The sequence below is a fragment of the Lepisosteus oculatus genome, chromosome 11, assembly GCF_040954835.1.
Source record: "Lepisosteus oculatus isolate fLepOcu1 chromosome 11, fLepOcu1.hap2, whole genome shotgun sequence".
NCBI classification, from domain to species: domain Eukaryota; kingdom Metazoa; phylum Chordata; class Actinopteri; order Semionotiformes; family Lepisosteidae; genus Lepisosteus; species Lepisosteus oculatus.
Window position 1 is genome coordinate 37,686,100 of NC_090706.1, and position 25,070 is coordinate 37,711,169.

Below are 25,070 nucleotides of genomic sequence, written 5' to 3' on the forward strand. Positions count from 1 at the left end.
TATCACGCAGGGCCATACAATAACACTGTCCAAGACTACTTAGATGGAAAATGGAGTAAAACATGCATTTAGGAAGTAACAGAATTTGTTATATCTCTTCCTTAAAAGTATAGATGGAGCATGTTAAATAGGGTACATTTTGGATTAAATTAAAATAAATTGAATTAAATTATGAATTATTGAAACAGCATGAATTCTCACTTTTTCTTCTTTGTATTTTATGATGTTTCTTATTGCAAAGGCTCATGCAAATATCAAGCCAGTTCTGGGCAGCAGTGAGTTCTTGTTCATGACAAAATGTATTTACACGATAATTTGATCTAACATGCTGGGCAGACACACCCCTTTATTTAGGGTTGTTTTGTTCTATGTACGTGGTGATACTGTATATAAAAATAAAAAGTTGGCCATATGTAACAATGCCAGAAAGAAAACAAATGCTTTATAGCTTATTCTTTCAAATTCCTAATTTTCTCGCACAATTTAAAATCACATTACCATGCAGCTTTCTTCAGTATAAACAGGTGACATGAAAAAAAAGAAAAAAAAGAAATCTGGTCTGGTGTTATGAGTCAGGTTGCATCACCGTGTGAAGCACACTTCTGAGAGACTTACACTCTGGTATGACCAGCATTTGTTTACCTGGTTGCTGAGCTCCAGAGTATTAAGAAGGCATGGTTGTGTGGGTTCCCACAGGAAGAGGGATTTCAGTATTCATTTATTGGCTTCTGACCATGACACAAGTAGTCAGAAAATCATATACAATGAAGTTGGTAGATGGCCTCCAGAATTCAAGCACGCATTTTTTAAGAAGAGCAGATTCCTGTACAATATGACAAGATAATTTTGAGATTATTGTAAAAGGAGGGAGGGAATTGATATTTAGAGAGCTGAATTATTTATATACAATGGTGTTTGGTGGCTTGTATTTTGTAAGTGGCAAAGGGAAGGTGATCATTGGGCATCCCAAGCAAAAATCTACAAGATTAATGGACTGAGGCAGTGAACTGATTAATCAAGTACAGCTGTTTAAACATCTACTGTCAGCACATTGCCTCTTGGAGTGCTTTATCTTTAAAGGAAAAAAAAGTAATTCTTATTATGGAACTTAAAGTTTATCTGAATGTACTTTGTCCTAGCTTTATTAATGCAAACTATGAATTTATCAAAATGTTTTATATCCTTTGTAAATGTTAATTACAGCAGCATTTATATAAAATAAAGTTTCATGATAAAAGATAATAGATATTTCTTGATGTGGAATGTTTGCAAAATTATTTTTCTGACTGGATATTTACAGATTTGTTGTGTAAGAACATCTGCTAAGGCAAAACTTTAAAGCCTTCTCGAGATTCTCACTATTCAGATTTTGTTTACAGAAAATGGGGTAACACTTTATAATAACAATCCATAATTTCAACAGACACAAGTAACACATGAGTTCTTATTACATGCAGCTGAAGTGAGTCTGTACAGTAATTTTGGCATATTCTGTATTTTATGTGGTGTAAATATCTCTTATTTACCATGAAGTGCTACTAACAATCACTAAGTGTTAACAAAACCTGATGTCAAAAGCTGTCTAGTAGCTAGCCAGCATAGTTTGAAACCCAAATTATCTCACAATGTTATGCAATTTGGTCAGGCTGCAAGCTGCTTAGTCACCACCAGATGCACAAGCAAGGCGAGATTTAAGTGAGAATCTTTCAAGATGAAGTAGAACTTTCAGATATCCATAAAAATCCTGTTAATTGTGTACACCTCCCGGATTTGCTTCACTTGCACGAGATCAGAGGTGAGACAAGAATACTGTTCCTAATTAAAAAAATGCAGTCCGTGCCTTTAAAAGTAGTTGCAATTTATACTTTTCAGGTTCCGACAGCTTAATGGTGTGAATTAATTGAATTAATTTATTTTTCATTTAGCTATAAATTTAGCCATTTGACCTACTGTATATATAATGCATCCCTAGGCATCTGAGAAAGTGCTTATCTCATCTTAATGTCTTATGTGATCCAGACATGCATCTAGATATATTTATTGTATATGCATACTGTATATATATATGTGTGTGCGTGCATACTATATGTAAATATTTATTACCATAATGCTGTGACTAGAATACTGTAATGTGCTGCTGTGTGACTAGAATACATATCATATTATCATCTTAAGTATGATGTGTTAGCTATATCAACAATAAGTGAGTAAGCATTACATCATTTAATAAGTAAAAATAAACATAAGTCATTTTGACATTTTCTAATTTATTTTACTGTTCTCCTTAACATTCATTCTTGGATCTCTTCTTTCTACATCTCAGCAGCTCAGCACACCACCCAGCTGCTCTTTGCTCTCTCAGATGGCAGTGTCCTTTAGTTATTTGGCCCTCTACAGTAAGTGCATCACTGCCCCCCTCCCTGATGTCACCAGGCAATTCTGCCCAGGTGAAAATACATTTGCAGCTGTGCGAGAAAATCCCTACGGAATATGAAGGGCGCTGCTATTTTTTCTCTATCAACTCCAACAACTGTGAAAATGGAAAACAAGAAGAAAAATCAGTGAGTGTTGCTGATCTTGCACAATTTCACCTTCCTTTTGGGGCAAGAGGCACAGGACATAATACCTACAGATAACTCCTTAGAAGATGTAAGCAAAAAACAGCTGAGACTCCATCACCTCTTTGTTTGCTTCTTATAAACTCTTTTAACAAAATGTCCTGTTGAAATATTTCCACATAACAGGTTTTTATAGACAAGAGTATACAGTATGAATAACTATGGACTGGGAAGCACAGAGAGAATGTGATAGCAGGATGGTCCTCAAATATGAAGTGAATCAGCAGAGATAGGCACAGTGGGAGCAAAAGATGAATTACCTCCACTTCTGTTATTGCCTTCAACAGTGTGCGATGAGTCTGTGTGGGAGAGTGTTTATGTTTACAGTCAATAAAAGAAACAAGTTGATTCCCAATCTGTCAGAATGTCAGCTGGGAAATATGATTTTCCATAGTATATATGGGATCTGAAAATCTGGCACATACTGTACAGTATACAGTGTGCACCACTCCACCTATTCATTTGTTAAGCTGTTGAACGTCTGATTCCTTGGAAAAGATTATATTTAACTTTCTTTTTTCTCTCATCTGCATATATTGTATACACAGTATGTGCATATATATGTCATATACAATATTGTATATGTCATTTACAGTATGTACTGTATATAGTTCAGGGGCTAGCTGCATCAGCATGCGTAGGCTGCAAAGGAACAAGTAAAGGTTTATTCCATGCTGAATAGAGAAAAAAGGAAACACAGCGTTTCGGCTGTAGAGCCTTCTTTGGGTGTACAGTATGTATATGTGTCCAACTTTTTTAGCTTAGCCTATATGTTAGACTAATTACATGTGTCCTGTATATAAATACCTACAGGAGACACATATCTACTGTAAGTACAGTATCCATCAATTAATGTCTGTCTTTTTCAGAAAAGAGGGTCGAAAAAATGACTGTGAGAAAAAAGAGTCTTAGAGTGCTGTGGATGTTTGATGTTTCCCAAGGCCAAAGGTCCCTTTTCACACAAAAACTTTTTGTTTCCAGATTCATATTATATAATTAACCTCTTTTTCTCTGCAGTATGTATAGTATATTAAAACAAGATTTTAGAATTCTCATCATTGTTCTTTAAAAAACTAGAAAAGGTTCACATGACTGTACAGTATGTACTGTAGCATAACATTACTTAGGTAAATATATACTTAAAAAAAACGTAATTGCATCACAACAGAAATACTACATTAAGACAAATTAACTTGATTTTTGACAGGCTATTTTATTTTTCAGATTATTTAATCACTTGTCACAGGTGTTTTATTTAATCCACGTTTCGTTGGCTTGAATGTTCTTTTCAGTTCAAGACATACTATATAGCCCGGCAATATAAAAACTCAAAACCTCCTAAAATACTCCAATTTTCTTTCTGGTGCAAGATGGACAAGACGTTCAGTAGTTTACAAAAATTATGTTCCACATTATGCTTTGCATTTTGTTACAGCTGTATTATCAGTATGGAACAAGCATTCATTTTAATGTACCATGATGACAAAATAAGTTGAGGGGGTATGTAACTGAAGAATACACGATAATCACTTGGTCACATAAGGAGTTTTTCCCACAAACTTCGCTTTGATACTTTAGGTTAGAACATTCAACTATTCAATGTCGCAAGGAATTTCAGGTAACTCCCTTCAGCGAAGTGACAACACACACTGGTTACACGGCTCAGGGTCAAAATGCTGTCTGTTGTTGATGGCTCCTTTCCAGTGACTAAGTGCAAGTCTGCAGATAAGTTTTAAAATTATTTTTCCTTCTCCACCCGCAGCTTGATGAAATGGAATTTCATCTCGTCTATCCTTGCACAAAAGTAGTGACACATCGTGTTCGTTCTTGTATGGCAGCCTCGATCCAAAAAGGACGGAGTAAACTAAGGAAAACATGGAAATACCCCTCTCTGTTTATTCAAAGCTTTGCACTACTAAATGCATTTAATGTAATCTGTCCCAGTACAAAGATGATGGTTCGAGAGCTCCCTTGTAAAACACAGATTTATAAATTGGGGCGGCCTGAGCCCTTGCAGACTTGAGCAAGAACATTCATATGAAGGACGCAAGACCGCAAGTGTGCATATTAGGACATAGTCTGGGACAGAACCTACAAGAAGGTGTTAGGTTCAGACAAGATGGAGATTCTTAAATCTGGAAGTTTTTTAATTGTCTTATGCCAATCAGTCAGGTGACTAAGGAAGGCAGGTCATTCTCCCAAGCTTTCTGGCTAATGTAGTTCAGGTACAGTCTTATCTTTTCTGAACCTGCCATCCTTTCACAAGGTCTGAAATAATGAGAATAAAACAAGTGTATACAGTATATAGTAGAAAATACAACATATTGTTTAAATGATTTGACTGGCTCTGCCCTGTGGCACAGGTTTTGGGTTTCAGGTATACCTCAAGTAAGAAGTGTAATTGGAGCTGTTGAGGCTCCCGTGAAGCGTAGTTCAGGACCCTGTGCAGACGATATAATCTGGAAGTAAGTGCAGAAGGACGACAGGGAAGAGACGACGAGGATCAGGTTGGATTGACAGACAGGGGGGTCGTGATGATGGTGATCTGGTGCTCGGAGGGCTTGGCCAAGGAAAATGAGTCCAAAGAGTCCAAGGGGGAAATCCGAGGCGCAGTCCAAAGTCCAAAACCGGGTGATCCATCCAAGACAAGACAAAACATGGTTAAAATCCGGAACGGGATCCTGAACAGGGACAGGGAATAAAAACCAGGTTAACGAGGTCAGGCGCTCCAAGCCCCGGACTCAGATGGTCAGGACACCGTGATGAAGTCTATGCTGTCGGGTCTCTCCTGGATCCACTGGTAGGCGGGCTTCTGGGCGTCGATCTCCCAGTGCTGAGCCAGGAATAGCGAGAGCGCCAGGCTTAAATAAGGAGGGGCAGAACAGGGGGCAGGTGCAGGTAATCAGCTAACATACGAAAGAGCCAGAGCACCTTTAGGAGGAGGGATTACGATCGTGGCAAGCAGTCCTACACCACAGCTATTTCCAGCATTCTACTTGGGCTTTTAAGACTACCTTCCAATAACTCAAATATTGAACAACACAGAGCAAATTACCAGGGAGGCTTTGTTTTATAAATAATATATTAATTCAGCGAGGCATGCTTTAGGCATTTTGAAGATAGAATCTCATCTCCCAGTCTGATGGGAATAGGCTGGTGGAAAGATTTGGCTCCTCACAGCAGTCAAGGGTCAAATTAGGTGGAGTTGCTGCAAGACTGTTCTAAAATCCAGTGGCACCACAGAATAACTACTGGAAAGCTGCAGATACAAACTTAAATGTTATTTTCTTGGAAGTAAAGTAAAGCTTTGCGAAAGCAAGACAAGTTTTAGTCCTAGATTAATGGCAAGTCTTCGGAGTTTTGTTTTCTTGTTTGTGTCAATGTTATGCTTTTTTTTTCTTCATTTCTGGTAAGTCCTGATATAAGGAGGGCTAAAAAAACACACAAAGCCTTGCGGAGGCTGATTTTGTATACTATAGTATAATAAGCAGGATAGCTATTAGTAAAACAAATTAAAATCTTGTCAAAATGAGAAAGAACAGCATGATTCAGACCATGGCAAGGCAAAATGAACAAGTACTATTTACTTGGTCCTGTGAATAATCTCAAACCATCAAAAAAACACCACCATAATTTACCAAGCTAAACAGAAAACACTATAATGGATACAATGCATCTTGCAAATCACTTCTGCTTTGATTTTGTTCCTTACTGACTAAGGCAGGAAATAATTTTCAAGGAACTCTAGACTATGTAAACCAAGGCCAACACCTACCGACTTCAGGTCTGGGCAGAAACACCTGGTATCCATTCTGGAGGAGTCTGGAGAGTCTACTGAAGTGTGAGGGTGTGCCCTACAGGATGAAGGAAAATCGAAAGAAGGCTGTGCCCAATGACTACTACTGACATCATTAGTCACATAGTGGATTAGTTATAGGAGAAGGGAATGGGATGATCCAGTCTTCAAACTGGAAATCCCAGAGGTTTTTTTTTACCTTTGGTACTGCAGGACTGGGTGGGGGATCACGCACGAAATCTGCTGAGGTCATCTGTACTGATTGTTAACCTGGATTATAGCCCAGGGACTGCCCAAAAGAGACATGCTTTTTCAGGAGTAAGGGAATCACTGAGATCCAGGCATTCAGATGTTGCACATCATTGTGCTCAGGTTCCTCCATGCTGGCAGATGGTTTCCATTTACTTCATCTCAGGAAACAGAGGGGCTCATTAGATCGAACTCATTTTGTCAGACAGGAAGGAATAATGGCACTTCTTTTTCAAGATAAAATATTATATTAATATAATATCAAGATAGAATATCAAATATTCTCTGCAGCATTCCTTTATATATAACAGTACATATGGGTAAGAGCAGACTTGAGGACTTGCTATGGGACTAGGGACACATGTAGCATAGGATACTGTCAAGTCAAAGTCTTTTTTCAAGTTGACTTTTCTTCCATTTTTGGCCTCGCTCTCCTTTTCTTCCAGTCTAGACCCTGCTAAACAGGAACAGTCCAGCCTGGATGTCGCTGTGCCAAGCGGTGCATTTTTCTTTTTCCATTTTTTTTATTTTCGCTAACTTTACACCAGTGCCTCCGCGCCCAAAAACAGGGTGTAAACGTTAAATGTGTTCATCGTGGCTCATTCCACTCCCACACAGGCACTGGTATGAAGTTAGCGAAAAGCCTTTCAGGGGTTTGGAAAACAAGTCTTTGCGTAACATTTCAGTTTAGTTTTATTTTCCATTATGACTAGGTTGTTATGCAAAAAATGGCAGATATTGAAACATCGAACATCCCCCCAAAGATGGTACTTCCCAGATTAAATTTCCTCCTTTCCTGAAGTGCCCAGTGAGACTGCAATCCATTCTTCCTAGTACTTGGTGTGGCAAAGTACAAACTGTACACAGGCTTACACTGTGCTTCATATCCTCTTTTAATTAACTTGGTCTTGCATGCTAGAGTCCTTTAGGACCTAACAGTATATTTGCAGCTCGCTGTAATCACGTCTGTTTTACTGTAAAGCTGTGGTTCAGCTGCAGCTGTTGAGGCACTGTTACGCATATTGAATACTGTAAACAAGAATTTTAGATGCTGAACATGTGTCCACGTAGAATTCTTTTGAATATTCTTGTCTCTGCCCCATGTAAAAGTCAGGGATTTTAATGATGTTCTAACACCCACCATTACTTTGAAACATCACTGTCTTGTGTACTTCAACAAATTAAAACATAAGTAGGTGATTGCACCTAATTAGAAAGCAGAATTAAGGGAATTCAATTTGTTCAACATTGCATATGAACATAAGGACATGAGGAAAGTTACATAAGAGAAGTGGCCAATTTGCCCATCAAAATCAATTGGTTGCTATAAGATAACATGTCCCAGAATATCTAATGTGGTAACTTCCTGAAGGATCCTAGAGAATCAGCTTCACCAACTTGACTGGACAGCATGGTCTAGGCTACCGAGACTGAATAGCAATAAACTAGATTCAATTTTATTTCTTAAATGTAAACTGGTAGTTTCCTAATAAGGAGAGGAGCCATTTCACTGGTGGCATCCACCTTGGTGATGCATACCATTCTTGAGGTACCAGCAGCCCCTCTAGACAGCAGATTTATTAGAGCAGAAAGAGATTGCTTTACCAATTCAAATAAGGGAGATCTTTAAGAGTTCCATTGTACTGTACATGCAAAAAAGAATGTATCATTCTTATATTGCTGTTGGGAGCTCCTACAGCACAGCAGGACTTCTATCTGTCATACTGTACCTATCACTAGACCTGGGGGTTTGTTTGGAAGTCCAGGTCCACAAAGAAAAGTGCCACTTAATAGCCCACCAGTGCCACTAACATCACTTGGTTTTCCTCAGAGGTCTTCCATTGCAGTACTGAGCCATCCCAGCCTTGCTTCAGAACTCTGCCAAGACCAGTCTACAAGATACTGCATTAACACCGCAGCTTTCTGTAGTTTGAAAGAGGTCCATGTCTTTATTGTTGTAATTATTGTTCAAAACTCGATCAGCTTTGTGGCCTATTCTTGGGTTCCTGGTTGTTTTACTCAGTGTGAAAAGAACTGTGCAGTGTGATTATTTTTATATTTAATAAATGTATCATATTGATAATTACTAAACCATTGGACGTCTTTCAATCCAAATTAGTATTTATTTTCAAAATATCATAAATATTATTGTAGTGAGAGGAGAAGGAGTAGCATTTCAAGCAATGACAATATATTTAATCTTAGTAGTGATATTAATAGGTGTATTGAAACAATAACTTTAATTATCCAAAATAATTTTGAGTATGAATAAATATTCATTTTGTATACTGTACAGTATGTGTCTGTGTGCATCAGTATGACAACTGATATGCCAATTTTATGTGACAATTCTCTCATAAACCCTGGCATAATGTGTGTAAATCTGGACATATCGATTGTGCTGCACTATGGTCCCAGATTAATGCTCTTGGATGATAAATGATGTCTGATATAGTAAATGATAGAGGATTGTAAATTGGTTTGCATGTAATTTTGTCCCTTAGCAGCTCTGAATGAGTGGTATCTGCTGTGTGTTTACAGTGAAACAACATTTAGGCATATGACACTATAAAAATGTAGAGATTAATAATTATGAAAACAAACAATGCCTGGTTGTGAAGCCCTTATAATTTATGGTATCCTATTACAGCCCTTCATGAGAAAAAGTAACAGAGAGAAAACAGCAAGTCATTGTCTGCTTTGTTTAACACTGTATGGGGTATTTAATTTGAGTTTTGGCTTCTGATCTAAATAACAGTTTTTTTGTGATACTCAGGATATTAATTAATTTAAACACAAATGACCTCCATAATGTAAAATAAGCTAATACCAGCTTTTAGCTGATGAGTTGCCTACCCCAATTTCATACAAAAAGGTTCTGCTTTAGCAGAATAAGTCATTATTATTGCATACACTAATTTAATTACTGAGAATTAAGTAATGCATTTGGAAAGAACTGATAGAATCACACAATATTCCTATGTGTGCATAATGCTATATTTTGAGCATTTCTTTATACATCAAACACAGTGATTTTTTTTTCTTTCTTCAAATGCATATTTACAAAATTTAGTTTAATGAAACAAAGAACTGTTTTATAATTTACACACTGAAGGATGAAAATGTGATTTACTGGTTCCATATGAGTCTCTGTCAGGCTTATATTGACAGAATCTCCTAGCTCCTCTGCAGTAGGAGAGAGAGAAGGAGAAAAAAAACATAATATCATTTACTCCTGAATACATTAACGGTTTCTTCTTACCTTAATGGGTTTTTGAAAATGAGATTGTGACAGTGCAGTCATGTGGCAATCTAACTTGTATGATACATAATTGTATTATTGTAAAGTATTGTCAAACCACCATTGTCCTCATGAAAATGTAAGTTATCCTGTATATGATGTTTGACAATCACACAGAATTTAATATTGCAAAGAATATGCAAATCATCACTTTTTCCAGACACTGTTGTCAAGATTGAGATTGATCACTTAACAAATTTCAGTCCAAGCTTTTTATCATTAGAATTCTGTTCCAATATCCTCAGAGACTGTGCCAGCTGTGAATTGTTCAAACAAACTTTGGAAGAAGAAAAGTACTTAACTCTATCTGTGTCTGCATGTGTTAGGGCTGTTCATCATAACTTAATTATGATGTTTTTTTGTCTTCATGTACATTCACGTATTAAGATTTCCAATCATATCAGTGCTCTCTCATGCAAAGGCATATTTGAAAATGAATTATATCCTCTCAGGACATTTTTCAGTGTTAATGATGGAATGTTAAATGGTTCTTCACGTGTTCATAAAAAATGAGCTTCAAATTCAATTTATGGGCTGTGAATTTTTAAATACAGAAGAAAACACAGAGCAAAATTATTGTTTTATTAGATCCAGCTGCATCAGTCCATCTACAAAAGCTTGATTTGCTTTATTGTGAATTAATGTCCTTAATATCTTTAAATGCTTTTTTGTGTAATGATCCCATGAAAGTCACAAAGAAACAATTTAATGTAACCTCAATAGTCATTGCTTTTGTTTGTGAAGAAAACTAGAATACAGGAAGGAAGAAAAGCAAATTGGCAATTAAAATTATTTTATTTCTAGCTACATTCAGAAATTAATCCAATATTTGCAATATAACACCGAAGGATTACTGAGATACCCTAAATAATTACACAGTCATTCTTACAGATGTCGATCAATATGCTTCCATTAAAGAAATTGTTTGCTAGTAATTTCTGTTATTCATTGGGAGGGAGAAATGCAAAGAAAGATCACACACCAAATAGAACTGGGCTATGAAATGGACCATCAGTTCTGTAGTGGTGTGTGCTGAGTAGAGCAGGCAGGCTGAGCAGGTGATGCACGTGAAGCACATGAAGCAGGGCAAGCTGGTGAGATGCAGCTGTGCAGCTGGGCAGCCGAACACTGGGAGTAGAGCCAATGGCAGGCCGCTGAAGTGAAGCAGACTGACGAGCTAAAGTCCAAAGGGGTCACTGAACAGGCATAGGCAAAGGGTCAAACACGGGAGAACTAGCAAAGCACAAAGAAGATCCAGTCTTTGGCCCAGGAAACAAGCATGGGGTGAAGCCAAGCTTCAAAGGAGTGCAAGAGCTTAGCAGCACGGCTAAGTAAAACTGAGCAGAAGATGAGAAGATGAAGAACGAGCACCGTGATGTTAGAGGAGAGGAAATAAATACCCTGGTGTTAATGAGGTGAGTGCTGTTTAATTACAGCTTGGTGGTATTGACAATCTGCCATACCGTGTGGAAACTGGAATGGGCAGATTGGATGATTGATCTACTGATTGACCACCAGCCGCAGTGTTACAGGAGCGAGAAATAGCATTCACATGAGCATGAGCAATAAGTACCTCCACCTCAAAAGGCCCCTGCCAGTCCCTGAATGGGGTTTGCCTGGGTAACTAGGATGGAAGGCACTGGACAGTCCAGGGCCCCTGAGCATTTGGGCAAGCACCCACAATCTTTTTTCAGGCCCATTGCCCGTCCAGTGAATCAGGTACTGCACACTGCCCTGCTCTATGAAAGGATCCAGGATTTGCTGGAGTACATGGAAGGTTGAAGAGAACCGCCTTCCCTGGCGACATGGGAATTCCAGCCTGTAAGTGACCACTTTGATCCTTTTCAAGATCTGGAAGGAACCTATCAACCAAAGAGCCAGTTTAAGGGATCAAACCCTCAGGCTTCTGCCCTGGCAATAAAGGGGATATGGTACTCTGTCTACAGCAATTTGCAGAATTTGGCAGGGAAAAATTCTCCCCCCTTCATCTGCCCCCTGACATCCAAATAAATGAGCTGCACAGCACTGGGGGAAGGAAAAACCTAATTTAACTGAAAGGAAACCTCCGGGAGTCAAAGGCTGAGAGCTATCCTTTCTTCAAGGGTAAAAACCTTTATTGGGTAGAAGAAGTGGGGGCTCCGGGGAGCAAGACAAAAAACACGTACAAAAGCACACACAACAAAAAAAAACTTGGGAGACCAGGGTAACAACCCACACAGAACAGGTAGGAACCAAAAATTCCATAACACGGTGGTCAGGGGGACAAGAAAGAAAGGTAACCAAGAAGCGAAGAATCAAAACACCTTGATAAAAAGCAAAGTAACAACAAAAAAATCTGAAATAAAAAATAAAAAAAAACACAGCAAACTGGGCAAAAACACGTTCAACATTCTATCACTGATACCGGGAGGTGACAACCCAAGGAATGCCAGGTATTCGCACACGGATGTTGGAATGGCATACCACCGAATGACCCACTCACAGGTTCGGATGTCGGGAGGTGGTATCCAGCAATGAGAATAGATGAACGGAAAAAGCTCAACATTCTACCACTGATATCGGGAGTAGACAACCTGAGGAAATCCAGGCACTAGGCCCGCTAACAGGCACGGATGTCGGGAGTGGCATCCCACAATGAGAATAGGAGAGCCAGCTCAACATTCAATCATTGTTGCCAGGAGAGACAACCCGTGGAAAGCCAGCTATTTGTGTGCAGATGTCGGAATGGCATACCGCTGAATGACCAGCTCACAGGCACGGATGTCGGGAGTAGCATCACGCGACTAGAATATAAGAACAGAAAAAAAAGCCCAAAATACTGCAGAAAGACAAAAGGTGCCGCTTGCGGGGTCAGGAGATGGTTCAGCATTCTGTCAAGGATGTCGGAAAGGCATGCTGTGGAATGGCAGGAGAGCAAAAAAAGACCCTGTGCGTAGCGGCAGGACAGGGGTTAGCCCGGGCACAGCTGGTCAGACAATGTCGTTTAGAAACCAATGCCTTCAGGTAACGGACATGGGGCGACCTGATGCGAGGCGGGTCTCAGGACATCCGAATCTCAATGCTGAGCGAGGAGGAAACCGTGACCTGGGAATATAAAACTCCAGACAGACACACACTGGAAGGACAAGCAAAGCACAGGAAACTAGGGACAGGACAGTACCCCCCTTCTCCCTTCATGGGCGGCTCCAGACGACCAAGAATTCAATGAACTGCACAGCACTGGGGGGAGGAAAAATCTAATTTAACTGAAAGGAAACCTCTGGGTATTGGGTAGAAGAAGGGGGGGCTGGTAGAGTGAAACAAAAAACACATACAAAAGCACAAACAACAAAAATAAACTTGGGAGACCAGGGTAACAAACCACACAGAACAGGTAGGAACCAAGAGTTCCATGACACAGGGGCCAGGGGGACCAGAAAGCAAGGGAACCAGGAAGTGAATGACAGAGAATACCTTGCCAATGTAATCTCCTATGCTGGAAAGGTAAATACAGGTAAATAAAGTTAAATATTAGTAAGGTAGTTGTGGCTCTTTTTATTCTTAAAAGTTATTTAATTTTTACTACAGTACATCCAGGGCAGTAAGTCTGATAGTCTGATACTAGCTGAAGTCCAACAGAAAGTGACATAAAATATGGTAACCAGCCCAGCCACCAGAACAGTTTACTGCTAATAGAGCGCTCTTTGAAAATGAAAGAAACATTTTATTTATTAATTATGTTAATGATTGACATGCATAGTCAAAGACCAAGAACCATAAATACTGCTGCCAAAATAGTACTGTGGTATTTTTATCTAGTCTGAAACAATATCACCACACATGTTTTTTATATTGACAGACTTTGTCTCATTTTGATAACTAACTGTGTTCTAAAAAGTAACTACTGTAGGTTTGAAAAGAGACTTTGGTTTGGGAATAACTGCAGCATGCAAAAAGTGACACAATACTGTATGTACATTACAAATAGAACAAGCATGTAGAGTATAAGCACTTTGTAATTAGGTGTTATTTTTATAGACGTTTTACCAGTTTAGCATAATTTCACGTAATTATTATCTCATTACTTTTTGTTCATTTAGATTATGCATCTTGTTTATATATATCTACACAAATCCATGTCAGGGGACCCTTTCATTTTCAAAAGAAAATGCATGAATAGGAGTTATAATTAACTGCAGGTAATCTAGCAATTTTTTACAATTGCTTTGTGTATTTCTTCCTTTGCTCCATCTGCACCCATGAAGAAATCCCTCCTTGGAAAATCAATATGCTCTCACAAGCTCTCCATGTAGAACATGAATTGCCAACCTTTCAGTGCTCTGGGGCCAAATAACAGCACATTGTCACTGAAAGAGGTGGAGGGAAAAAAAATGGGACCAAGCAACAAGCATACGTTGCATCTACAACATCCTAAGTGAATTCTTCTCTCTCTACCATCACAAACTGGACAAGACACCTCCAAAGTAGCTGAACAGCCTTTTTGGTGGTATATACAGTAGTTAGTTCAATCACTTTAACAGCTAATACACAGAATGCACAGACAACAGGCATTCACAATAAACTAAAAAGCATTTTGTGCTCCTCACATGAACTCCTAAAATGTTTTAAAGGGCAATAAAAATAGCACAGTGAGAGAGACAAGTTCTGGGAGTTGCGGCTCAAAGATAATCAGGAACGTATTTTAAAAATCCTTCTTTCATGCTGAATTACAGTACACAGTCACAAAGGATATTGGGACTTTTAAATGTTAAAACGTTAAAAAGGAAGAAAATTATAAGGATTGTTGATCAAACTGCTCTTAACATGTCAGTGTTTCTCATTTTTGGAATATGATTTATAAAGCAAGAGTTACAAAGTGTTCCTTTTGCATTATTAACAGTGCATAATTATTCCAGGGAGATTCATTATTCAATTGCTCACTTGACCCAAGATTGCCATCCATTGTTCTGACACAAAAATAAGAATTAAGGAACACTGGCTATTACTGAGGAATGCAACTTGTAAAACATTGCTTGCATAATTCATATTCTACTGCTATCAATTTCGTTTTTTTATTTTTTAGTGCATTGGGGTTAATAACAATGTTTAATTTGTAATTATCCTTGCTACAAGCAGGAAAGGTGTTTTTAAAAATTCATGTGATGCAATGACCATGAAAAAAACTCAATTTAATGTCGAATGCTTCATGTGTCAAAATCTTCCAAAGAATTTGTTAAAAATTGTGAACATCTTTTTCATTATTTATAAACAGACAAGGCAGTCCTATATCTAGTCATCTCAGCCTCATCTCACATCTTACAGTTCACCAGAGGAATTATTTGAAGTTTTGAGTTAGTTAATACCCAGCTAATAAAGCAGGTCTATACCACAAAAACGCATTTTCAATCAAAACCAACTGAGAGATGAAATGATGCCATTTCACATTTACCTCCAACTAAAAAAAAAGCTTTCTAATTCCCTTACAATCATTAGCTGAAACTCCCTACTTCATGTCTTGTGTTGAGAACATTCCTACAGTATATCTGCAGTAAGGGAAATTCATGGAAGACATCAAATACACTGCATTTGACTGAATTTGTATTCATGTAATGTAGAACATAAGGCCTATTCATTTTCAATTTAGAGGTGAATGGGCATTCACATTTGAGACAATGGCATAAAGTATGTGAGAATAATTGCATTCATTTCCTGATGGATGTACAGATGACATTCCTGTTTACTGTGTCCAAGGCCTTTCCCAAATGAATGTGCTATATGCTACACTATGTACACATTATGTGTGCATATTATGTGTACTTTGCACATTATGTTTTTCTTGCAGCAAAAGCAGTGTGAGAGACATATCTGTCACGAAGCATCCAAATGCACAATGGCTCTCAGGGAAGACTGACTCAGCTAGGATTTGGATTCTTTTCAACAAGACCATTGCACATTCCTTACTGACCACACTGAGCAGAAGTATCCTTGTCTAATTGCAATATTCTTTGTCTACCTTTCTTTTTTAATAGAATAATTATATTTACATCTTTCAGATCCCGGAGTTTATGGTTATCTTCTTTTTTGCAAAGTATGAAGTCTTCAATTACTTTCTCTATACCTTTAGGTGCTGGTGTTTTGGCCACTTACGTTATTGTTGAAAGCTTGAAAATGACAGTTAATCCATTATCACAGAAAGTGGCACCATTAAAAATAAAGTCAGTCCACTGGTCATGTTCTTGCCCAGGTTTTGCTAGTACTTCTGGTCACATACAGTACTCTAGTGGCATTCTGGACCATATCCTTAGCCTCTTTCACCTTAAAAGTTCTGGATTAAGTTGGTTGTTGAAGGTTAGGCAATTCTGGCTCAGTAAGAGTGGGAGCAAGAGAGGTTCGGGCACTACAGATCAATCAGGATGTTGTTATTTGTTAAATTCAAACAAATTCTTGGCAATAGCTAATCATGTGGTCTGAAATTTCCCATTAAGTGTCAGAATCAATCAGAGGTCAGACATCTGGGCTCACATCCATCCATCCAATCCTCTCTTTAAAAAATATCTGTGAGGTATGTGCACTTTGGTCAGATTTCCTGACAGCAGGTCTGACCCCATGTATTCACAATTTACTTTCAAGGTTGCTGGAGCAGTAAAGGTACTGTAATTCTGTCTCACTGAGTGCTGACATTGACAGCAAAATGATGGAGCTCTCAATTAGTTTAGGCTGGTTTCTGAAGTTCATGGCCTTTCAGTCTAAGTCTGGTTAGAATATAACAAACAGTTTAACATACATAACATGCAAAACATAATTTGTTTTAATTAAGAAAGGAGCTGGGAGGTCACATTTTTTCAATCCTTCCCTGAATTGGGGCAGGCAGACCATCTCCAAATAGTGCTGCATGTACATCTAAGTCTGCTGCCAAGGATCTGAGTCTTTTGCTTCCAGGACGAGCGACCATTGAGCACAGACCTTTGACATGTATTTCTAAGCAAATCATAGAATGAAGGGGACTGCAAAGAGCCCTCCAAGCTCACTCTCAACATGGACTAAAGAAATCCAGATACAAGGTGATTTTCAAGATGATTTGTAAAGGCCTGCTATAGCTTCTAGCCAGAGTACCACATCAAACCTTTCTGAAGCATTTCTTTTGGTCCCATGCTTCTAGTTTCTCACTAGAATTCAATGTTACTTGAAAAGTTAAGAAGAAGCTTTGATGAAAGAGGATTGAAATCACTCACACTTACAGTAGCTGCTTATCAGATATGTACAGTGCAATAATGCCAGCCAGTTGTTTTCAGGAAGGGTAAGGGAACTGGGAAAACCAGAGCTCAAAGCAATGCCCAAAGCGAAAAAACTGATTCCCCTAAAACAACTAACCTGTTTGGTCAACCCCAGAAACCTCGATTGTTAATCTAAACAAATACAGTACTTAAAAGTAAATACATTAATTTCTCCATGGCTGGGGTAACTAAAGTTGACTTCATGGGAGTCATTAGAATAAAAAACAATTTCTAACAAAAGAAAAAGATGCTTTGTTCGATTAAAATACGCAAATGATGGGACCGAGATCCATTATTATTATTTTTTTCCTTTAAATGTTGATGTGCCTAATTATTATTGCCTCACTGCAGGAATCAACATTCGTATTCTGCCTGGCACAGTCGAAAATCAAGCCTAACAAAAAGCCACCTGTAGTAAATTGCTGCACTCTCAATTGCGCCTAATTACCCCATTGAAGTTGGAAAAATACCTCCAGTTGCTGTAAGTAGCATTCAACAAATTAAAAAGGGCAGATTGCAGCATTGTTGTTGTTTTCAAATGGTTTTAAATTTGTATGCTTGTGAAAATCTGTGGGGAGGCTGTCCCAGTATTTTTTTTCTTAGGGCGCTGATGGGTTTGTTTATGTGCAGTTATTGGGTTTAGGGGTGTATGAAAATGTCGTAGTGTTATTACGGATGACCACAAAATGCTTAATTGTTTTTTAGGTGCCGTCTTTTTCAAGTTTACTTGAACTGTAGTGTTTAATTTGAGTAACTTAACAATTGATACTGAGCCACCATTAGGAGGAGTGTTATATGAGGCTTTCAATCTATCAAAGATGGCTTTAAGTATTGGGAATGCCTCTCTGCTGTTCGCATTCAAATGAATTCATTTTCTGGTTTTCATCACTTTGCTGATATGAGACCACATACAGAGCATTGACTACAGCACATAACTATGTTCCACTGTGTCATCAATATGAGTCATCATCACCATCATCTTCATTATCATCAGTCTTTATGGAGCTGATACTGAATGAAGACCTCCTCAAGTTTCTCCCACAAATTCCTGTTTTCCGCTGTCCTCATTCAGCTTTATGCTGGGATCTTACTGATTTCAGCTTAATGACTTTTATCATTAGGGCTGGATGGATTGAGGGTTTCTTGTTTGTAACCTTTTTTTGTTCTTTTTCAACCACCTTCCAGTTTTATACAAGGTCTTCTTATAGGTCTTGAAATTCTGTGCACTGTTGTCGATGGGATGGTTGTCAAAGGATCCTTAATTTTGGTTTGTGCCTGGGTGCATTTCCTTCCAAGTTTTTCCTGGAATAATGTTCACATATTGTATTTTTCTTGTGCTACATCTTCTTGTTGTGCTGACCATATCTGTTTCCATGCTTTTGTTTTAATCTAGTAAGCCTTTGACTAATCACAATGTTACGAGAACCAAAACTGTCTTGCATCATCTCATTCTGTTTTTCTGCACATACATACAGTATAAGTAAGACAGTTTTGTCTCTCCTAAATGGAGGACAATAATTGGACAATAGCAAATGAATATACTGCATCCTTTCAACACAAACCTACACCTAGAAGAGTCCATTTTCTCTAAACTGCTGAAGAAAAATTCTGCTCTGACAGTTTTTAATCATTTAAACCTTGTGTACAACTAAAAAAGTATTTTTCAGTTTCAGGTATTTATTTATGCAGTTCAACCTTCTCTGAAACTACATATGGAATGATGTCGCAAACAGAATAAACCCTCATATAAAGGGTGCTTACCACACAGGTAAAGCATCCAGTGCAGTTAACACAAAACGCCACAATGTAATGTTAAAAGTGAGCCTACAATCTAACAGAACCCTCTAATCTCTTGCTGAAATTTGTTGGAATAAAACAAGCATACGGCTCTCGAAAGGGCTCATCAAACTGCCAAAAGATCTTTAGTTCTTTTCTTTCTCTTGATACGTGTTATGTTCAGAGTAAAACAAGACAATCTAAATGAGACGGATTCCAGTCTAGCTTCTCAGGGGAATGGAGAACTCAGTGGGAGGCAGTCTTTCAAATTGAGAGTTTCTCAGATAAAGAAAGTTTAGTGTAACTAGAGGCAGAGTCGCCTTAGATGAAATTAACAAGAGGCAGATGTGCAGATAAGTGGACCTTCCTCACAGCGACATCCAGTGCTACAATTTATTGGGGATTAAACAGTGCTGAATGGGGTCGGTATCTACAGTACTGTATATCGTTATTATCTGAAGTCACAGTTTTTAAATTTTCTTTTCAGTTCTCGAAAAGGGCAGCACTTGTTTACCAATATGTAAGAATGTCAAAGTTGTATCTTATGGTTTAGTAATAGCACTAATAAAAGTGAAAATAATCTTTTATATTTTTATATATATATTTACATTATTTAAAAGAATTTTAATTTAAAACAATGATAAAGAACCCAATGAAAAACATCAACAAATCAAGGTTTTGTAAAAATGCCTTTTCTAAGTCCTTCCCACAGTTAAATGCATTGCAAATGCACATATAGCCTGACTATCGTATTGATTTTTTCTTGTGAGTTCACTTATATGATTTGTTTTCTCTAAATTTCCTAGTAGAATGGCCATCTTTGTTTTTTTTCCTCATCGGCTTAGAAACAACGATAACAACTACCAATCCAGAGATGGTAGGCCCTTGTCCATAAGAGATATTGAAAGCTATTAAAAGAACTTATAAATCAGAGCTCTGTGCACAGGCTGCTACTGACAAGGCCCTGCAAAGCCACGTTAGAGGAGATAGATTGAACTCTCCTGACTTATTTTTACTTATCCATCTAGAGCCATAAACAAAGCAATAAATAAAATCTTTAGTTTTGTTTCTCTAGTATTATCAGAAGAGCGGAAGAAATAACTCTCCCTTAGTCTGTCCTATACCCCCCTGCCTCCCCCCACTATCCAGCAATCAGTGACAAATACAGCTCCACTGGCCTCAGTGTGATCTGCATGTTGATTCCCCTCTCGCACTGTGCCAATACTCCAGTGAGGCGTACTTTCTGTGAAGTGAAATGTGTCATCAGGCAAAGAAACACCTAAAGTGGTAAAATATGCGTGTGATATGCGACTTATAGAGTGGGTAATATCTTAACTTTAAAAAATGGATGAAGAAGCCCTTCAGGGACACTTGTACTGGGAAGCAGATCAATGTGGCAGACTTTGCTTCACTTCACTACAAGACAGGTGGGAGAGCCTTATGCAGACAGCATGAATGCATACTTTTTGAACCACAGTTTTTTTATTCTTTCTGACCACCCATCAGCTTACAGTATGTATCTCCCTGCCAGCTTATCAGTCATAGAGTATTTCCAAGTAACTATCTGGGGCACTTTATTTATCATAGCACTTCGAGACACAACACTCACTCCCAAGTGTGCCTGAAGGGAAGATGTTGATAGACTTTATCACAGACTACAGACATAAAAATCATCTGTGCTTTTTTCCAAATTCTGTAATATACTGCTTTTGTTAGTGCTGATTCGACACACTGCCCTCATCTTTATTTGAATTACTTCCAATACAGCTTTATAAAAGACGAATGTCTGTCTGTCTGTGATTTGAATACAGACCAGACGGAAGCACCTGCAGTACGCTCACCCGGTGATTGTCCTGCTACCGTCTCTTCTAAAGGCAAAACACAATGAAAGGTGGCACCAAGCTCTCAGCCAATATGAGCATGGCATGATCTTTAAATAAACAAGGCATTAATGACGGCTCTATTCCTGTAGCTGATCCTCCTATATGGAAGACCAGAGGACGCGTGTCGACCTGCTGGATTTGGAGTGGCAGCCGCTGTAACAAAATGCAAAGTGCAATATGTATACAGTAGCTGCTGTGGATGTGTAAATGAACTGTGGACATGGTAGCTGTGTTGCAGATTAGATGGTGGTGGGTATGAGAGAATTAGTGGGTCAGCAAGGAAGGGTTCCAGCTGAAGGCTCCTCTTGCATAATTGAGACTTATGTGGAAAGGTAGGAAGGGTGTGAGGGTGTCTGGGAAGAATTACCCTTGGACCCTCTCTAAAAGTTATCAACAAAACAAAGAGAGGTTGTGTTTAAATGTAACAAAAAAGTCAAGCTTGGTCATCTCTGTTTTTTCTGGATTTGTCCTTTGTAATACTGTATGTCCATATTTTATACCATGCTTCGGATAGACCAAGGAGTCCAAGCAGATATTTTTTTAATCAATTCTGTAATGTTTGTGGCAGCCCTTCCATTAAATGCCTCAGATTGGCCATGACCTTTCTAAATGAAGCATTGTGACTGGAATTCAACGGGAGTGAGTCTGTGGTGTTCAGCTTGATAAGCTTTGCAAAATTGCTGCTATAACAAAGGATACAGATCTCTCTAATAGAAGACGTATTCTTCCCGACAGCCACACAAAAACACGGGTCTGGACCACTAAATGATCCTTTATTATTTCACGGTACAACGCAATTTAGGATTAGGTTTAGATGGGATGAAATTGATAAGATCCAGAAATCCCTGCAGGTTGTCAGCATCATGCCTTTCTTTTGATGAAGCCCAGTTGATCATGAGGGAATATCAGGGCTGTAATCGCTTTCTATAAACAAAGCTCATACACTTTAGTGAGGAATGTGAAATCATTACTGGGCAGCAAGACAGGCCATTACCTATTGATTTGACTCTTGATTTTAACTCTCATGGGGAAATCATTGAGATAAATTCTTGGCTTCAGCCAACAGAGTGTTTGCCTGCTGTTACATTAAACTTCTGTAATCAAGCATATTTCTTCATACCAGTCAGACCTCAAAGCTCATAGGATATGACATCAGATGCAGTTTTCTGACATTATATGTCTTTTTTCCTCATGCATTTGGCTGATTACACAATGTACAGTATATGTATCTATATATACACAAATACTCTATATATGCAGATACAAATATCCACGTACTAGTTAGAAATCATGATCAGCTTCATCAATATAATTTGAATGTACTGTAGACAGATTTATTTTAGATTTATGATTAAAAGCAGGTGATATTTCAAGTATGCAACCACCCACCCTAGATTACCCCAGTATTTTCATACATTACCTATGATTGGGATGAAAATACATATTCATAATTTTGTAATATGACTTTTACATATGGTTGTTTTGAGTTTCATGCTGAGACAACCTCTAGTCTCAAAAGAAATATTTTCTTTCCATTATTAAGACAGGGGCATTTTCATTGTTTTTAGACCACAACATGTGTACTTGAATCAACTTACCATGTTTGTGACTGATTATGAATTGCCTTGAATCACCTTAGAGGTGATTACAAGTGTTCTGCTGTTTTGATAATCAAACAGTACTCTGATTTTTGACTCTGATTTGACAAATTATTTTGTTTTTAAATCATATAATTTAACTGCTGCTAGCAAAAGTTAACAACCTGTACATAATGCTTTTATTACTAATAAAATTAATAAGTAATTTTATATTAAAATGTTTGAACGTAAAGTACATCATGCATTTTATTCAAATTTTTGGCAGCATATTATTTAAAAAATAATCCTCTATCAACTCTTTCAGAAGATTTTTTTTTATTAGCAATTAAGCTACTGTTGTTCCTTGATTCAATATTTGTTTCATATAAGTTTCATACTTTATTCTACTTAAAGTCACTGTATTATTGTGCGGATGGCTATATTACCAAGAGCTCTGATGTTTATCAGCATATATTTGTGTTGAATAGAGCATTGATTTTAATTTTGTTGAATTGTTGTTGATGTCTGTTACAGGTCCAATAGAGTTCTTTTGAAAAGAGCATGAGTCATTTACATAGAAATGATGGATTTGAGCAAAAGTTGAAAGTAAGAGTGTCTTTTAATTTTCCTTCCTGCTTCTTCCCTACTCAGCCAACAGAGAATTCTTCAGAAAAATGTATTAATATTAAAGGTATTTGATGATATTGTGGAAGACCAGCTGATTTACACATTACACTTTTTAATCCTTATAAATGTGTTTCTTGAATAGTACATCACACATAACTCTCCCAAATCAGTGTAGTCATAAACATTTTTTTATTATTTGAAATGGCATCCATATTTTGAATTGTTAACACATTTCTGAGTACTCCTAATGAACATTTTCCTTTTGTAAAGCCCATTAAAAGAAGATTAAACACACTGTATTTTCGGACCTCTTCCAAAAATGTATGCCATTGTTTTTTACATTATGTTTAGATGACTGTCATCACCTGACACACTCCTCTCTTTTACAGGGTGAATTTGGAATGTATTCCAGCATCATGGCTCCCTTTCTCATATGGCGGCAAGCAAAAGCATACTGTACAGGACATCAGATGACATCAAGGACATGTTCTTGTGCTGTGAATAAATACAATTTAAATACCTGTGAACGTCTGAACATTCTATATTAAGTCACAATGTAAAATGGTCAAATTAGGATGATGGCATTTAAAAATCTTCAAAAATGCAAAGGTTACACGGATATCCTGTTCTGCTCTGATGACCTTCAGACCGAATTGAGCACATGGGCTGAAAAACTGTCACCCTGCATCACAGTAGTACAAGAAGAATGTGAAGAAACATAAGCCTGTTGTACGAAATCTGTTTTGTTTAATCTGGTACTGTACCTCCTCTTGCTTTAATTAATGAACAAAGGCTCAGTAATTAACACAGTTTGCCAATTTAGTCTTCTTGTAATAGCTCTCTACCCTGAAAAGCTTTGTTCAATTCCCATGTTACAGGTAAACCCTAAACTGAAGTGTTTTTGGAGTCAGACATCCACCAAACAGAGGAAGCAATGAAGAAAGAAAGGCTCAAAGTAAAAAAACAAACAAATTGAAAAACGTAAATGAAAAATTGTAATTAAAAAGAGATGTAAAATCGCTGAAGAGGTTAAATCATTATTGAAACCATGAAGGCATCTGGAGTGAACCGCACCAGCAACTCTGGGATATTTGTGGTTTTTCAGATAAATAGAAAGCAATTTTAGTTAAATATTACAATTTTCCAAGTGATGGATACATAATAGATTCATGACATAATAACAATATTGTTTCTACTACATTCGGAAATGTTCTAATGTGATGCAGTGTCCCGCTTACTACGCTACTGAGTTGCTTAAACCAGATGAATAGGTGGTTTAAGTTAGTCCCCAACTTCACTAACTTCTAGAATGTGGCAGCTGTTACTATGGGTTCGCTGGGAATGAGTTTAGTACGGAACTGCAAGTCCTAAGGTAGCACACTAGTTTAGCACAGAGCTGTGTGCTAAGCACAGGATGAACCCCACTTAGAATGCTACTTTGGTTCGTTGTAATTAACCCTAAATGCCCAAGTGGCTTTATTTTAGTTTTTTTCAGAACAAACAATGCTACCACAATACCACAGTAACTATGCTTTACTGTCACTACCCTTTATATATTAAACTAAGGCTTAATTACACCCATGTGAAAATATGAATGGCTGCACCTTTTATTAATTAACTAATAATTACAATGTTAACCTCAAGTGTGCCTATTTACAAGAACAGTAGAGGCATATAGCGGCCTCTAGTGGCAGGTGCACTGTAATTACAGTCTTTCTAAAGCTGGCCTGCCACAGAAATTAAGGTTGGCAATGGAACAGAAGGAAGTAGACATGCTTGCATTGAAGTGTTATATGGATTTCTGGGGATATTAAAACTGGCAAGTATTCCTTGAAGGGGACTAGGAAGGGCCATAATCTTAGGAGGCACAGACTAAGTCTGTCAGAGTCTATGAATACCCTCCAAAAGCTAGCAACATTTCTGTATTGATTTTGCTTTCAGTAGTTTTTATCTTCAGCAAATATTTTGAAATATTCTGAGTGTTTCCAAG